Source organism: Cuculus canorus, chromosome 2 (assembly GCF_017976375.1).
Source record: "Cuculus canorus isolate bCucCan1 chromosome 2, bCucCan1.pri, whole genome shotgun sequence".
Lineage (NCBI taxonomy): Eukaryota > Metazoa > Chordata > Aves > Cuculiformes > Cuculidae > Cuculus > Cuculus canorus.
The window spans coordinates 93380142-93398168 of NC_071402.1; the positions used below are offsets into that span (position 1 = coordinate 93380142).

The following is an 18027-nucleotide window of genomic DNA, read 5'->3' on the forward strand; positions in this document are numbered from 1 at the left end:
TTCACTTTGCACAGGTGAACGTGAAAGGATTATTGAGTAGTTCAGAGAAGCTGTTTTTCCTCAATTCTTGCCACATCTTTAAAGAAGGGCCAGGAAGGACCATAACTGCTCAATGGTCTATACATAATGTACTAGCAGACATTTTGCAAGCATTTTTAAAGTGGTTTGATAAAGAAAAAAACTGCTGTCTGTGTGCCCAGCTGCATTCCTTTCCCCTGTGACTTCTTCAGGCTGGAGTAGCTGCCAGGGTACCAGGGTGGCTGACAGGGAATGGGGATGCAGGAAAGGGCTGAGTAGTGGCTCAGGGAGGGTGCAAAGGCCTGGGACAGCAGGCTGGGCTCTCTCTCCATGGTGCAGCATCATGGCAGGAATTGCTTGGGTTGCAGCTGCCTCTAGAGGGCTCATTGCCTTCTTGGAAGGCAGCATCCTTTGTTCTCACTTGACAGCATCGCTGCGTGAAAAATACTTCATGCATCGCTTTACTATTCAGTCTTCCTTTTATTTCCACCAAAATCTCCAGTGGCTTGACCTCAAAACCAAAGATGCAAGATGGGAGGGGTCTGTCTGTCCTCACTCTGGCATCACTGAGGTACAGGGAGGAAATGGGACGACGCTGCCTGCCCACCTTGTGCACTGCTGCATCCCCTCTGCATCCTTCAATCTTATGAAAGTATAAAGCCTTAAATGCTGCACTCCATTGAACTTAAAACCTGCCTCATATCTGCTCATACCAGCTCTTCTGCTACAGAGCTGATGTGCGTGTGCATGTGTTCGTGCGCAAACTGTGGTTATCTGTCCTGCTCCTCAACATGGGCTGTCAGAAAATTAGAAATCCAAGACTAGTGCCACAACCAGGCTTTGCATTTGAACAAAATTTCTGATGAGAAAATGGGGAAACCCAGATAGAAATTGTACTTATTGATCCTGTGTTTTATGATGGCTTCATCAGGTAGATGGACTTATGTCTCCAGACACTTGTAATGCCTTGGAAGACGTTCAAGACTGGCTTGCTTCTCCAGGACCAGTTGCTAAGTATGTACAGCGTACTTTTAAATCTGTTTTTTGCAGGTAGTAGTTACACTTGCAATGAAAATTGTGAATATGCAGCTTTAACACTGTTTGCATTGTTTAGTCATTCTTGTGACTTTCCCTGTGAACTACAGCATATATTTGTCAGTATTAGATTTCACCTGCAGTTGTGTTGCCCATTCATTTAGCTTTATCCTAATGCAAGATAACTAGCCAGGATTGCTTTGCAAATAAGAAACTTAAAAGCTGAAGCAATTTATTCTAACTAGTGATTCTCCCTTGATTTCATAAGCTTAAAAAACCTCTGAGCTCATCTGCATTTGGTTTAGACTAGTCAAACAAGATGAGATCATCTCACTTGCTGTACAGCACCTCCTTACATGGCAAGCTCAGCCCTCACTCTTCCAGCTTCTGCCATCTCCTGCTGAAGTCAACAGAAAGCAAGGTTGAAAGAGGGACAGACTATTAGTCTTCCAAAAGGCATACGCGAGCTAGTAGTGGTGCAAGACTCTCCAGCAAGTCCAGGACATGACTGTCAAAAGCTGGAGGCCAGTTGCTCAGGATTGCTAGCAGGTTCTCAGGGCAAAGCAACCTTTCACTCCCCTGAGGACAGATCTCCACCTGCCTTCCTCCACCACAGTAGAATGTATATCCCTCTCCTTCAGAGATGTTGCTGGTTGGGTTCATTTCTCTCCCCAGTGAATGGAAAAAGCTTCTGGCAGGGAATAGTCCCTGCAGGGAGGAATGAAGCTGACTTTCTGGCTACCAAAGTTCAATTCTCTGGCATAAATCAATGAACACTATGCAATGACAGTATAAGAAGTCTCCATTGAAGCAAGAGCATGAGTCAAAGCAACAAGCAAAACACAAACACCAAGCATCAAAAAGGGAATAAACATCTGACTCAACAACACTGTGTGCCAAATGCCCTGGTACACGACAGGAGACTGTCATGTTGTTGATATTATTTTGTCATAATTATGTGCAATTTTCTTACACATGTTGTTCAGCACAGATAAAATAATGATCAGCCTCTACTTGGCTTCTGACTGTGGAGTGACTATTCCAGTCCTGAAAAAAGCCCTTTTAATCTGGAATACTTAGTGCCTCCATGGTGAGAGGGCGAATATTTGTATGGACCACATATTTCACAGGCTGCTAGATTCACTCCAGGTACTCTTGGAGGACTCAGTCTCTGGAGGCTACTTACAGTTGTTTTAGTGCCCCTGATTGATAAACATTGTCTTACAGCTCCACGCTTTGGAAAGACAATTTGCATGTATATTGCCAATGATTATTCACTCATTATTTTACTAAGGAATCACAAAGAGGCCTCTTCTGACAAGATGTCCAGTAGGTGCGGTAGGAACATGAAGCTTTATGACAGTTCTGCCACAAAGGTTTTCTGGTGTCTAAGAGGCAAAAAAGAGCTTGATGACTGTCACCATTTACAGCTGCTGTAGAGCTAAAAGAAGGATCCCGTCTGCAAACAGTGCTCTTTATTTGCACAGACCTTAGCGGCAGCCACATCTCTTGAGAGAGTAGAGGGCAACACAATAAAGTCCCCATCAGCTAAGTCACGTCCCTCCTTTGGGAGCATTTGGGATCGCTCTAGATATTTACCAGATAATCTGTGCTTTTCTGTTCTGTTTTCTCTTCTCAGCATCTGGAGACAACATCAATTTGTCAGATATTTGATATTCACTGTGATTTCAGAAGAGTGCTGGCCTTAGCTATATAGAAAGCAAGCTCCTTTCAATCGTGCTGAGTCTACTTCTATAGTCTTTACTGCTTTTTTTTTAAAAAAGGTAAATTAAAAGAACGGACTTATTTGGATCTGCTTTGGCTTCCATAGACTCATCACTGTGTTCTAGAACTGCTCACAATAGCTGTCCTCACAAAAAGAAGATATAAGGCCAGCTCAAGTCCTGCTAAAAGCCCTCTGTATGTTTTGCTCTCACTTACAACCTTCCCAGAGGCTACAAGCAGAGATGGGGCCAGAGCACAGCTTTGGCTCTGTGATTTGCAGTCAGCTGGAACTCCACAGCAAAGTTTTTGCACTTTTCCAGTGGTGCACAGAGGACCAGAAGGTCAGCTGCATACTTCAGCCACTCCAGAAGTTTCCTTATTCTGCACTGGCAGCCAAATTCAACAGGAAAGAGGAGGGAATGCTCTGACCCAAGAAACTGTGTTCACCCTTGGCTGCTAAACTTGCCCAGCCAGCAGCCCGTCAGCATACCTTCACTGAGGTTAAGGTTCTCTGAAACCAGCTGCTGCAGAATCCTTCCCAGTATTTGAAACCCCCTGTCAGTCTGGCAAGGATATCATGAACACTTCGGTGGTTATCCACTGTCACTTGCACTTTGAATTGCTTTAAGATTCAAATATTGTGGCTACATCCCACAGGTTTCCATGGGTTTAACTGGCTTCAGTCTTCTCACCTGGCTCAGGAGGGCATTTTTAACAAAGTCTTAGAACTAGCCCATCCTTGAGAACTGGCTCTCTACAGCTCTCTGGAATGAGATAGTAACAATATTCATTAGATCAATTTTTTAAGACAATATTAACATCATCACTAAAACAGGACCCTAGCTATTGAAATTTCTAAAATAACCTGTACAAAATACATCTTTGTTAATGCTGTATTAGTAAGTTCAATATTAATAAGTTCAATAAGTTCAGTTAATAAGGTCAAACCAACTAGATAAACCTCATTACTATGAGTATGAACCCAGAAACTAATTTAGTTACCAAGTGGAGTATAAGCCATGTTATTGGTACAGTTCATAAAATGAATAGCTTCCAATTATATACCAAAACCTCCTCCTTCCTCCTGATGATTGAAATGTTGGAGCAGTAACAGTGAGCATTTTGAGATTCCCCTCTGGCTCCATGTTCTTTCAGGGTAATGGAGTTGAGCTTTCTTTAGTGAGCTCAGTTTCCATTCCCTGGTGGAGAGGTCATAGTCATGTGCAGAAAGCCCACTTCCCTCCTCTTGCAAAAGAGCTTTGGGTAATTTCATCTCAGCAACTTGAGACTAAGTTGCGACAAGCATAACGGTGTTGTAAATTTACTGATTTTTCATAGAAATATTTTAGTGTTAAACAAATTCTATTGGCACCCTGCATGACTGTGGCCAGAATCGGTTACATGCAGTTTTATTGTGTATGTGTATGTACATACTTAAATGTATGTATATATAGTTTTTATTTTTATATGTTTCCTAAGGCTCAACCAACCAGTCACACCAGTCCAGTGTGGTGGCAGAGAGAAGCGAGATGTGGGAGAAACAGCCCTGTAGACATCAGATATGAGAGAAACAACTATGCAGACATCAGATGCGAGGAAAACAGCACTGTAAAGAACACCAAGGTCAGTGAAGAAGGTGGGGGAGGAAGTGGTACAGGCACCTGAGCAGAGATTCCCCTGCAGCCCATGGAGGGGACTACGGTCAAGTAGGTTGTACCCCTGCAGCCCACAAGGAGTCCCAGTGGATATGCATCAGCAGCCCATGGAGGACCTCATGGTAGAGCAGGTGGAGGCACCTGAAGGAGGTCAGGACCCCATGGAAACCCATGCTGGGACAGGTCGTGGAGGACTGCAGCCTGTGGGGGATGACTCACACTGGAGAAGTTAGCGGAGCTCTGTCTCCCTTAGGAGGGACCCCTCACTGGAGTTGGGGAAGAGGTTGAGGAGTACTTCCCCTGAGGAGGAAGGAGCAGTAGAGTCAATGTGTGATGAACTGACCGAATGCTCCATTCCCCATCTACCTACGCCACTCAAGGGGAGGAGGTAGAGAATACTGGGGGTAAAAGTCAAGCTTTGGGAAAGCGGAGGTCTGAGGGGAAGGCGTTCTTTTGGGGAATTGGGTTTGTCTCTCAGTATCTTGTCCTGATTGCGTTGGTAATAAATTGGATTGATTTTCCAAGTCTGTTCTGCCTGTGATGATAACCAGTGAATGATCTCTCCCTGTCCTCATCTTGATCCACGAGTTTTACCTTTGTTTCTTTCAATTCTCCTCCCCAGTGGGACTCAGAAGAGGTTGAACAAATGGTTCTATGTGGTTCTTTGTTGCCAGTTGTGGCCCAAAACCATGACAATGATCAAATGTATTCAATAACTTCACTCACAGTTTGGCCTTAGTTCTGGATTTGAAATGGTTCTGGCACCTGACATTTCTTTTCCAAAAACATAGGTTTCCAAAAATATCTTCCTGCTTCCCTGACCTTCCTCATCCCTGAAAAAAGCAAGAAGTTCCTCAAAGAGAGCTTGAGTGGGATACATACCACTCCCCCAAGTGTCAGACCTAAGACATCTCTATTTATGTATACAAAAGCTATCAGAGATCATCTGTAAGGAATTCTAGAATTTTCTTAGTCTCTCTAAGATTTTCAAATATTCTTCAGGAATAACTTGCTAAAATTTCTTTTTTCTACTAATTCTTGTTGCAAATAGAAGCAAACCATGTCAAAGGCAAAGCTTTCTGCATAGAGGGAAGCTACATCTACACGTTCTGCGTGGCTTTGCCCACTAGTGGCAGGTGGAGTGGCTTATTGGTTGGGAGAGGATAAAACTGCAGTGATGAAATCCATCAGGCTGAAACAGTAGCCAAATTTTGCAGACTTTCATCTTTGTATTTGTTCTCCAGCCTTTTCAGTACACTGTCTAACAGTAATAACTCTGTGCATAGAATACATGTGGTGCAGGAAAACAGGCTTCCTTGCACTTTAATACTTCCATCAGAAGGTATTTGACTCAACCCATCAAGATGATTAACTCAATCTTTGTAACTTATTTGACAAATAAGTTGACAAATTCTTTGACTTATTTGACAAATATCGACAAATGTTGACTAATGAAAATTGCCTGGTTTTCTCTGCACAGTCTCACCCTTGCCCCTAACATATATCAACAGGAAATAAAAAATGTTATTCCTGTTTTCACTTCAGCAGATGCCCCTTAGAGCATCAATTCAGCTCATTCATAAGAACCACCTGGAGCAGATACCCGTAAGTAAATTTTTCTATGGCTACAAAAGTTTCATTAATGAAGACTGGATTCATATCAACATTTCAAAAGAAAGTCTTTTTTCACTTTCAAATGTTCCTCCAGTCTATCAGCTTTTACATCACTGCAAGGGCGAAGTCAACAGCTTCATTTCCCAAGTCAAGCAGCAGTACGCTTACTTTTGCTACTGTATGTGGGCATTTTGCCCTGGAAAATTAAAAGAGTTTAGACAAGAACTCAGCAATAAATTGTCCTTGAATACCAAATGTACGTACACAGAGAGAGAGGAAGAAAGCACTTTACGAATAATAGGATTGAAAGCAATGAACACTCACAGCATTTGTGCCTATTTAAATGGACAGATGGAGCTGTTTGGGCCTATCAGGTCAATAATCCACAAACTAAGAAGGATTTATGTGATAAACCACAATGGTTTAAATCCACTTTAAAAATCCTTTTTTAATAGTGGATTTTACAATAACTTGGAACAATGCTCAATATATTCAGGGGGATAATGTGGTAAATAACAATGAACTTTTTAGAATAAGCACAGTTATTTAAAAATCAAATGTACAGGTGAAATAATAGGGTTTTTAAACGCCTCTATTCCACTGATCTTCAAAGTATGTAAGTCTTAATACTGAGTGTCACAACAGTGAGTCAGAGGCAGGCTGGCAGAGCACTCTTTCCCCAGGGAGCAGTGCAGGGCCAAACCTTTCTTCTATTCCTGAACTAAGGAAACCAATTGTGTAACCTTGGGATGTAGTGGAGAGATGCTTGCTGTGGGTGCAGCACATGCTGGTTTTCCTTTTTCCCCTCAGCTGGCCCCTAAGCAATCCCTAACCTTTCAGAGATTCTCACCTGCCATGAAGTACAGTCAGCCCAGCCTGAATGAGGCTTCCCAGATGTGCTCAGAGCCCTGCTGATTCCTCATGGGAAGAGGAAATTGTCTCCTCCCAGTCAGAAAGGGTTGCCCTTATCCAGTCTGTTACAGAAGGCAGGATTTCTGAAGATTTTGATTATTCTGCTTGCTAATCAATTTAGCAGCTTAATCTCAGGTTAGGCAAATGTGTTACGCATGTCCTTTTCTGACCAAGCAGGACCAGGATATATTGAGTGCGTCATGAAGCTGATTGAATGAGTTGGGTAGATGTTTATTTTATTGCTACTTCTAGGAGTAAGTCTGCAAACAGTAGCAAATATCAGCTAAAGCTTCAACTACTGTGCTGGGTAGTAGTCTATTTATGTATTGTCTTCTCCTCTAAAGAGCCTTTTCTATTTCCAGATTCTTAGTTCTGGCCTTACTGATTCCTACCTTTTCCCTCAAATTTCCTTCTTTCTTCAAACTAATCCCCCCTTCCTTTTAACTATCTGAAATATTGGAAAGCTTCAAAATTGCAGTTTTAGCAACAGTAGTTTCCTTTCTTTTTCTGGTCATGCAACAGCTTGGTAATATCTCATTATAACTGTGTCTGTCAATATGGTTACAAGGCATTAGAGCAGCTTTTTGCTATCTGTAGAAGGTATGGCATCACAAAAATTTAACAAGAGAGTTGGATTTAATAGTGCTCAGAAGCTAGGATGGGTACAGAGAGGCAATTCCCCTCATGCAAAGGAGTGGGCAACCTCTCCAGCATCCCTCTGGTCACACCTCTGGTTATCTCAACTTTCAAACCAGAGAGCAAAGTTCAAGGTGCTTCTCTTCCTTCTGACAATGAGGAAAGTAAACTGAGTGATGTCTGAGGCACTCAGATACTCTGGATAAAGTGTCCCATTGAAACCAATAAACAAATACAGAATAAAAGAGAAGCCCCAGGGAGGTTGTGAGCTGCTCACCAGCATGTCCTTGGATGCCTGCATATTGCTCCTCATCAAGTCAAGAGCTGTTCCACCTGCAGCCAAGGGAAGTACATGGTTGAACACGCTGATCTACATTTTTCTCTTTGTTGCTTTCAGAAGTTCAAAAGACTTCCACCCACCAGCAGCAAAAATTTGAGGGAGCTGAACAAAGGAAGGGTACTAGGAGCTAGTTAACTGCTTGTGGTTGGTTTTGTGTGCATGTTCCCCCAATGTGTGAAATATCTATGTATGTATAAAATATAAGCATCTTGAAATGTGTCCTTTTTAATTGAAATGTGCTCTTTTTTAATATATGTATATACAAATGGATATATACAAACACATACAATATTCTGTTCCAAAATATGTTTGAACTGCAGAAAAATGAAGAACTGGACTTCAGCCTGAATTTGATTGCTTATTGTAATTGTATAGAGTAAGACTAGAGGAGGAAGAGGGAATAGTGGTAATTAAGAGAAGGGACATCATACTTACAGAAGGTGTCTGATTGATGAATTCATTAATTTTCCTTCTCTTGTTTTTAATCAGTGCTTCTTTCTTTGTCTTTGGATAAATGGATAATATCTGTTTGAGAAGATAGGAGGGGAAGAACCCCTTAGGTGCTCAAGAGAACTCATGTTACCTCCAAACACAGAAATTTCGTAGATGGTGCCTTTTTTTTCCTCTCTCTGATGATCAAAAGGTCAGGAACAGCATCTTTGCAATGTATAAATCTCCTAAGAATTTCTAAAACACTCCTCCTTTTTTATTTCCACTAAGCAATGAAGAAAAATCATCTTTAGAAAATCTGAAGAAGAGAAAGGAGAGTTGAGGAAGCCTTGCTAAGCTTGGCAGTTCAGCATACCTGGCATTCATAGTTATCCAGTGCAGAACCCAAAAGCATACTTAATTCTGAGACTAGGTTTAAATATTCTTCTTAATTGGGTCCGGGATTACAGCTGAATTTGCAGAAGAGTTTCATGATCTGGTGACAGTCATGTAAATAAAGAAGTAATTTTGATTTGAGGTAATGAATATTTAAACAAAAATTTACACAATTACTAGCAAAAAAGAATCTCTTATGGTGAAGAAGTGTCTTGATTAGTCTGAAACAGAGTGGTGTTTTCAATTTGAGCTTTCTGAATAATTTTAAAATACATTTTGAAAGTAATTTCAAATGGAAAAGTTATTTTGTGCTTGAAAAGTAAAATACAGCACTATTTAAAAATGTCAGAGTACAGTGTATTCACTTTTCCAGATTTGTTCATTGTGTACCCCAGCCCAGTGACAGCTAATGCCAGGTTTCTGAAAAATTGACTGAAATTCAAAATAGTATTTCTGTAACTCTGCATAGAATCTTTCTCAATTGATGTTTTGTCCATCTATGAGCTGGATGTACCAGGGAACGTTAATAACGCTTTACCTCTATAACCTACTGCCCTGCATAATCCTTCAAATGTCAGGGTATATACTGGCTTAGAGAGGTTATTCCCAGCAAATGGATCACTCATGAGTGAGCACAGCAGCAATATAGGTAGTGTGTTGGTGTCAGCAGTAAGATATCAGTCTGTGATGGCATAGCAAGATGACGTTTAAATGCAGCTATTTGTCATATACCAGTACAGCAATGAACACGGAAGTCTGGATAAAGCTGAAGGTTGTATTTCTGATATGTACAAGGAGTACATATTCGCTTGTTGTGGGAGACTGAATGTCACTATGCAAAAGTGACAAAAGTATCTTGTGATGAGATCTGCTAGAAGAAGCAATACCAGAAATACTGGGAGTTCCCAGGGGAAATCCTGACCCCATTGAACTGTCTGGGAACTTTGCCATATGATGTACTGCACTGCATTCCTCTTTGTTATGGCATCCAGGGCACTTCTGGGTTTGTGAGTCCGAGTTTGCCTCCCAGCTGCATACCAAATAGGAACTTACCTAGGCACGCACGTCATTTTCTTCTTTGTTTGCATCCACTCTCCTGCCCCAAGCACAGGCTGTTAGACACAGAAGCCTAGCTATGAGGTATGTCAAAACTCATCATACCCTTATAGGTCCCTGTCTAGGTGATCAGGAGATAAAATTATTGTGATATGCCATACTTCCTACTATCATCTCCCTTGTGGGAAGGAGTGGATGCAACTGGAGGAACCACAAGTCTCCCTTCCTGTCCCCATGTCGGTTGCCTCAGGTAGTCTATATATAGGGAAGTCTTCTAAAATAACAGGTCAACAGCAAGAAATGAACACATGTTGATTATTTCACATTGTATGAATGCATTCAAAGTTTCCATATGTGAGGGGCAGATTATTTTAATCATGAAACTTTAAGCTGCTATTTATAACAACTAGAGCTAGCTACATCTGGTGCCTTTGATCTCAGCCCCTTCAAACAAGGGTTAGTATTTTTACTTGTTGCTGAATAGTATGATTTCCATGCCCTCAGGGCCAAGGGTTGTGATACCTCATGACTCCTTCAAGCTCAGATTGTGGGCACCTTCAATGTATCTTGAGCATGCAAAGGTCTTGAGACAATATGAGCAACACAGAGGAAAACAAATAGGGAAAATTTACTTTAGATGTTATATCTTACCAGATTTTTCTCTTTGTTCCCCAACATGTCATGGGGACAGGGTAATAGCAGTTCCCTTCTGCCTTTACCAGCTAAGCCTCTGTGACAATCTACTTGATTTTTTAGCACGTTGCTTGTGGACCCTTTGCATAGTTACTGGAGTTGTTTTAATCTTAGTCTCCAAAGTGACCAAAGGAATTCTAGCGTCTTGGCTGGAGCCCAGAAATAGGCTCTCTACAGCTGAGAAGTCAGGTTTTATCACAAACTGACCTGAGGGTGTTTATCAGTGTGTAGCTTATATTTACCAAGTATATCAGGCTTTGCTTGTGCCTTCTAATTAAATCAAGCCAACATAATCATACAATCAACATCATAAAAACCAGGTCAGCATATACTATTCATAAATTATCACAAAGCATCTGTCGCATGCTTAATCTGCTTTTGAAAGTGGGGGGCTGCTTTTGCTTAAGCCTGTGTCTTAAGCTGCTGCTTTAGACCCCTGTTGTTTGACAGAACACGAATGGAGGGCAAGATTACTTCTGCTTACTGTACAACATGCAGCGTAGAAGCAGCTGACTCATTATCACACAGTATCACTAAACAGGTTGTTTAAAGCTTTTAACATTGGTCCTGAAAACCTAGGATCCATGCTGGCAATTCAACATATTGAATAACATTTCTTCCTAAAACTGAGAAGCGGTGGAATCATCTACTTATTTTGCGATAGGAGGAAGAAGATTACTTTGAGGTGTAGAGAGTGTGTTAAATGAAAAAAATCAAAGTTTTAAAGATAAAGCAGGGGTGGAGATTAAGGAATTTCCCTCTCTTTGGTCTACAATTGTCATATAGTGTTTTAGGGCATGGGATTCTGAGTGTTACTGGATTCAGCACATATCCCTCCATCTCTCAAAGTAAATTGTAAAATTTTCCTCTTTGCTTTGGCTGCTGCAATCACAAGAAAGATGAGAAGCAGAGAAAGAACTTGTGCTTTATGTTGCACGCACTCTGAAGGGAGGAAGATGTAGTAAAAAAAAGTGTGTCTATTGACCTCTAGCTCTGTACCTTTATGAGCTACCAAAACCTTGGAGGTAGACAGCTGCAGAATGTAGTACACCAGTTCTTTCCTCTCCTATGTCAAGTGAGGGAACAGGATAATAAATTGAGCTTTCACTCCAGCCTCTAACTCTCCTGTTAACATGCATGGCTCCTGGAATGAGTGGAGGAAGGGAGTGATACCTGAAAATGTCACTGTTGAAAAGAATACTTTCAGAAATTGGTCTTGATCTAAACAGTCTAGCCCAGGCTGATCCAACAGAGAGTAGAGAGTATTGCATTTCATTTAAGGAGCAGTGTGGTCTCTGCCTCAGTGCAGACTATCCTGCTTGGGCATTCATCATGAGTATCTGACCAGCGCCACTAACAAGTACCCAAAAGAACATCGGTTTGACCACTCCAATTTGTCTCTTGCATGTCTCCGTGAGTATAAATGGAGAACTTCTTCTAATACAGGTGTCTTCATAGGATTCTTCCATGGTGTCCCAAACAGTGTCTGTCAAAAAAGATCTGTCCTTTCCTGTAAATTGCAATATAACCTTCACTTCATATCACCTTCATTGTCCAGGCCTGATTCCTTTGAAGATGTATCTTACTGTTCCGCAATGAAACAGGATCAAGCAAAATGTTACCAGATTATGGAACTGCTGTATTCTCTGTAATGCTTTTTGTACTCAAATAATATTCTGCTTTACCAGTGCAAAAAGCAGGCAACCAGCTTCCGTAAGTGCTGTGACAATGGACCTGTCAGTCATCTCAAAATTTTAACTCTGCAAAAAGTAAATGGGTTTGTTCAAATCTTCTAGGGACTTCTTTCACTGCAGTTGCATATATTTGCATAGTGATTCACAGATAAGTGCATGCCAACAGCCACTTCTGTGAACAGATGTTGACAGAAGTATCAGCAGAAGTATCAGTTACACGAACAAGTATGTCTTATTTCATGCACAGAGAAATGCATAATCTAGTAGTACGCTTAAAATTTGAGTTAGTTCTGCATTCTAACATGTGTATCAAGTCATTGCATATTAATCAGCCTTTGCAAAAGTATTGATGTTCTCAGTAATTTAGATTAAGAAGGGGAGAACCAGAGGAATTGTGCAGCAATAATATTGGTAATAGACACTGTATGCATATTTTATGACATCTTATTAAAAAAAAGCAGCATTCAATTTAAAATGGTGTTTGTCAAACAGTGCAATCTAATATATTTTTTGTCATTATCACTACAATAACAGCAAATACTGAAATAATTACCTAAAGCTTCAAACGTTTGGTATGGACTGTTTTAATAACAGGTTTGAAGGAATCCACTCAGCTAGGCATCTCCCTTGTATGTTGGTGTTATCAAGATGAATCCTATGAAACAGGAATATTTAGTAGAGAGTTGTCACAGACCAGCATGATACAGGGGAAAAGAGAACTAGTTTTGAATCTAGTCTCAGCATCCTTTATGCAGCAAAAAAAACCCCTGTTAGCTCAACGGATAACCTACTTTGCTGATGACAGAAGCAAAGGAGGATTTCATAAATGGTAATACATTTGCAGATGCTAATATATTTTTCAACCAAAATGAAATTAAGCAGTATGCAGCCAAAACTCGGAGTCAGGGAAGTGAAATGCATATAATTCTCTCTGGTTCTGTTCCTCCTCTATTACTCTAAGGCAAGCCAACAGTGGTATTCCAGTAACAGACCAGTTTCTCTAACTAAACACAAAATCTGAAATGCACTTAGGCCATGGGTTCTTTTTCAGGTTTCTATTGTGATTAACATCCACATCCTATCCACTTTTATTTTTATGTTCTCATTGCTGTATTCTTCCAGTTTATACATAACTAACATTTTCTGAAGTTTGTTTTTGTTTCATCTGAGTACGAGATACTGGAAATCTTGTTTCTCCCTTTTAATACTCCTCATCACGCTTTTGGTTTTGATTTGTGCCCATGAAATCAAATTTTCCTTTACTAGAAACAGTCTACTAACACCTTTTTCTTCTTTTTAACATAGTAAATCATCTGAAGCAGATCCTTACCCATCCAGAGCTCTCCTTTTATTGCAGGCAGGAAGCGGGTGGCTTGATGAGAGCATGCTAAAAAGGAAGCAGAAGGACAAAAAGAAAAGAGGGGGAAAAGGAGATATTCAGCTCTTGAAGATTTGACAGGTGCAGAAACCCTGTCCTGAAGGTCAATTTAAGTACTCCAAATATGTACTGAGAGTTACCAGCAGAGGTAAGCTTCTGCTAAGGCCTGTTCTTCTAACACAAAAATGGGATTCCATGTGACTCTGAATATTTGTCTGAAGTTTTGTCCCAGTTTGCCAACCTCGGTGTTTTGGGAGTGGGAAGGAAGGTGGCATACACAGTCACACAAAATTCTCACGTTTAAAATCCTAGTATGTTTTCTTATTCTGTAACTAAAAACGGTAGGGGCCGTTCACAAATACGTTTGCTGCAGATGAACAACAAATTTCCCTACATGTCATAGCTAAAGCTAAAAAGTAAAGTGAATTGCTACTTCACTAGAGTCCTCCTATGGGTCTGCCACAGAGGAGAATCAGCTCACAAGAAGCTGAATGAAGAAGAAGAAGAAGAAAAATATTGCCTACGTTCATGTAGATAATTATTTATCTGCAAAAGCCTATATCGGAACAAGCATGTGAATTCCTGGGAGGTCTTATGTTTCCTAATTACAGGCACAAGAACAGAGCTAAACATCTTCTCTCTGGGCCTTCACCACAGGAATTTTTTCTGTGATACAGGTAGATTTTGTTTTCTTCAAATTTTATTAGAACCCACACTTCACATGAAGTTAATCAGCCTAATTGTTTCACAGTCCTTTTCCATTTCAGGAATTTTCAACAGGATTAATTTCTGTCACTTTTCATGCAAGAATTTCTCAGAGGCTGAAATTTGTATCTTAGTCACTTTCAGAGATGCAAGCTTCCTTTAATGCTGCTGTTGAAATATAACTACTAACATCAGGTTCTGACCCATGTTCTTTTCCTTAGTCATTTGGTGTTTCACTCTCCTTTCTGTATCTGAAAATAATAAAATTGAAATTGGATACAGATATTTTGCAAAATCCTCCTTTCAAGATGATAGTTCATATTAGTGAGGCTATCTTACTACCACTTACATGCAATTCCTGAATAAACTTTGAGTACCTTAATTTTCTTTAGTTCTGTCTGTGGGTTGTCCCCTCAGTAAGATGCTGACAGGCTTTTAGACCATTTACGTGCTTGCAGTTGGCACGGTCAGAAAAACAATCCTAGGAATGTTACAAGGTGAATTGTCTTGTTTGTGAGGTGTTAGGGGGTGACTGTGGCATAGGCTTAAAGCAGAATTGCCAAAATTAAATTGGTGACCATCTCTGCTGCTGCCATTAGATTACTCAGCCACAGTGATTCTGTCCTGTGATGGTGTTTGTTCTACCAGGCTTTATAGGATAGATTAACATATGTATCACCAAGCTCAGTATGGGTAGATACGATAGGTTGATTAGTAAAATCATAGACCAGTGCTCAGGAAAACATAGTTAGACCAACTTGAAAGCTTTTATACCCTAAAGTTTACAGAATTGCTTTCCTTTGCCGGGGCTCTCATAAGCACTCTGTATTTCAGTATATTCAAAATGCAGCAGTCTGCATCCTTACAGGCATTCAACTAGCTTTACTTACTCTATTTAATTTACACGTATCGAGTGCCAAATCAGTTTGTTTTGTCACTTTTTCCATCTTTACAGTAAATATTTCAGCAGTAGAATTCTATCTAGTGATGGAGGACTTTCTTTGACCCATCCACACATTAGACAAAAGTGAGTTGCATTAAGAGACAGTAAAATAAGTCTCCATAATATAAGAAATAGCTGGAAGGAAAACAAGACAATGTATAGAGGAAAACCTGCTTGAAGGAGAGCTTGGCCTTCTCTTGTAAACATAGTCCTGACTTTATCAAGGATTTCTGGGAAGCACAAGGACAATAGCTTAGCTGTAGATTTCTATCTCTATTGTTTCTGGTTACCTTCTTTAGCAATTATGTTCTGCTAAGTAGAGGACTAAACAGTAAAGTATAGAGCAAAAGTCATCTTAAGATTTCCCTCTTGAAGATGATAAAATATGAAATCGATACTTTGGAGTACAGTGAGTCTTAGCTGGATGATGTGATATTTAATAGGTTCTACTAAAAATAAGTGTGTATGTATAGCTATTCAGTATTTTTAACAGATAAAAATGCAAGATTTTAAAAAGTTAGTCTCTGGAAATGGTTCACTGATGAACTTCCTTTCCTTTATATTAAAAGCAATACCACTTTTTGGCAGAGCTCTCTATAACCAATTCACAAGTCTATTTAAGTGTACTTCCCAAAGTTTTATTTTTGTATCCAGTTTTTCAGCAGCTATTAAGCAGTGTAAAGTATCAGTTCCTGAAGCATGTGGTTTGAGCAGCACTGGACTTGCTGGGCACTAATTACTAAACTAGAATTTAGCTGGTAAAGCTCTGAGAAGCAGCTGAAACTTGTTTCTGAGCTTTGTTAGAATCACTTCCATGTGTTACACCTCCAATGAGGTATTGTTACTACCTCTTCAGCTGGTTTTTGTTTTCTGTTTTTTTTTTTTGTAAATATCTTTGGACCTTTACCATGTGCTTAATGACAGCGAGAAACTAACAGGCTGATTAAAACTCTAATATTTTATGGTCTACTTATTATTTTCTTTTTATCAGAGTATCTAAAACCTCCAGGTATGGCTGTACCCACACTGGAAAAAAAGTGATCCTGCCACGAAGAGCTGACAATTAAAAATAAGAAGCAAAAGGCAAAAATGAGAAAGCAGGAAGCACTGACAGCATCACTTACAGGTTTTCAGTTTGTTCAGACTACTCCTAAGGTAGCCAAGTTTGACGGTTTATTTTTTTTTTTCTTAAGAAAGCAAAAGAAAGCTTTGCAAGGATGACTGAAAAACAGGACAATAAGATAGCTGAAGATTTTTGAGGGGCAGACTGATAAAAGCTGCAAACTTCTTGCCTGATAATCTTACAGTGCAAGAATGCAAAAAGCAATACATTTGAAGAAAATAAACTAGTCAAGCATCTGCTATTCTATGTACCTCTACAGTCTTAAATTCATCCTTGTTCTGAAGAGCAGTGGAAATAGGTCTGACTGAAGCACTGCGTCACGATCAAGTCAGTACTATACTGAATAAGAGTCACACTGACGTGCTCAATCCTGAGACTATTAAAGAATTCCCCTTAACTAAAGGGAATAGCATTTTGCCTATTGCAATACAAGCAGCTCTTTAGACTAGGTAAATAATTCCTAGTTCCTAACATGATATTTAAGACTCTAATTCCCATTTAATCTCTATAATTTAGATATTAATCTTTGACTCATCCTTGACATTCTACTTTACACCTACAAGTACTTTGGTGCAAAGTGCATTTTGGAATTTAACAAAATTAGATGTACTGCACTTTACCAGAGGATGACTAGAGAAAAAAAGCTAAGCTAGCTGAGTAAAAAGCACACTTCTGCACCTTTAGCAAGCCCATGTGTGTCAGGGTATCTGTTTCATAGGGGGGCTACATTCATTGGAGTTGAACAAACTGTGCAGAAAGGAGAAAGTTTTAACTTATCACCTAGATCTGTTTTACATGCTTTTCTATATGTGTATGCCTCTCTGTGTTTGCACATACTTCTTATAGAAGCTTTATGGTTCAAATACTTCAAATGGGAGCAAATTTGCTTTCTCTGTTTCATGGATGGTTTCTCCATCTTATCCAGCTCCTAGGGGCCACACCAGTCCACTTATTTACTTGAATCTGTATTTCAGAATCTCTCCTAATATTTCCTAGCCTTATTTAGTGACTTCTAAAACATAGACTAGGCAGAGAATGGTCTGGCTTCTGCTTATCTTTTCCAGGTTAGATTGTACATGTGCTATGAGACTTAAAGGCTGTGCAGGACATCAATAGCATCCGGTTTGGGAGCCAGAAGCTGCTGATGGCTGCTTCCCAGTGATGTTTCTCAGTCGCATTGCTCCCTCTGTAGCTTTTTTTTAGATAGCCCATTTGGCTGTCCAGCATTATAGCTGACAATACTGCTCTAAAGCAGAGGTTGATGTGTGGTGAAGATCAAGACTTGAAAGACGTTGTCCTGCCTGTAATTAGGATGTCAGTTCACGTGCTGGAGCCAGAATGGTTATATTCTGGAGGAAATAGCACACACTGCTATTTATACTGCTTGCCTTCAGCTTGATGTGTTTTTTTGCCCCTTCTTATCATCAAAAGTTAGTGTCCTGAATCTCATGTGGTTAGGCCTTTCAGCATGAAGGAGCAATAGAAACTGAAAATTTGCAGAAAGGATGAAATGTAAAAAAAACCCCAAAACTTAATCCCAGAGAAGCAGCATCCATGAATAAAATCTTGGAAAGGCAGGGAAATGGCATGTGGTCACCTAAGGAAGAGATACTGTGTGTTTATACCTTAGTGAAATGTAGGGAGCACTTGTGTATTGTGCCCATAAGTTAAAACA

At 40.0% G+C, this 18027-nt stretch overlaps 1 long non-coding RNA gene across 1 annotated transcript in view; it reads right to left on the reverse strand.

The window, feature by feature from the left end:
• Positions 1-8418: 8418 nt before the first annotated feature.
• LOC128851280 (uncharacterized) overlaps positions 8419-18027 on the reverse strand; it is a 37864-nt gene continuing 28255 nt past the window's right edge. The window contains exons 2-4 of the long non-coding RNA XR_008448599.1: positions 13534-13590; positions 12757-12858; positions 8419-8460 (exon numbers count right to left, since the gene is read on the reverse strand). This is a non-coding gene — a long non-coding RNA (uncharacterized LOC128851280). The remainder of the gene's footprint in view (positions 8461-12756; positions 12859-13533; positions 13591-18027) is intronic.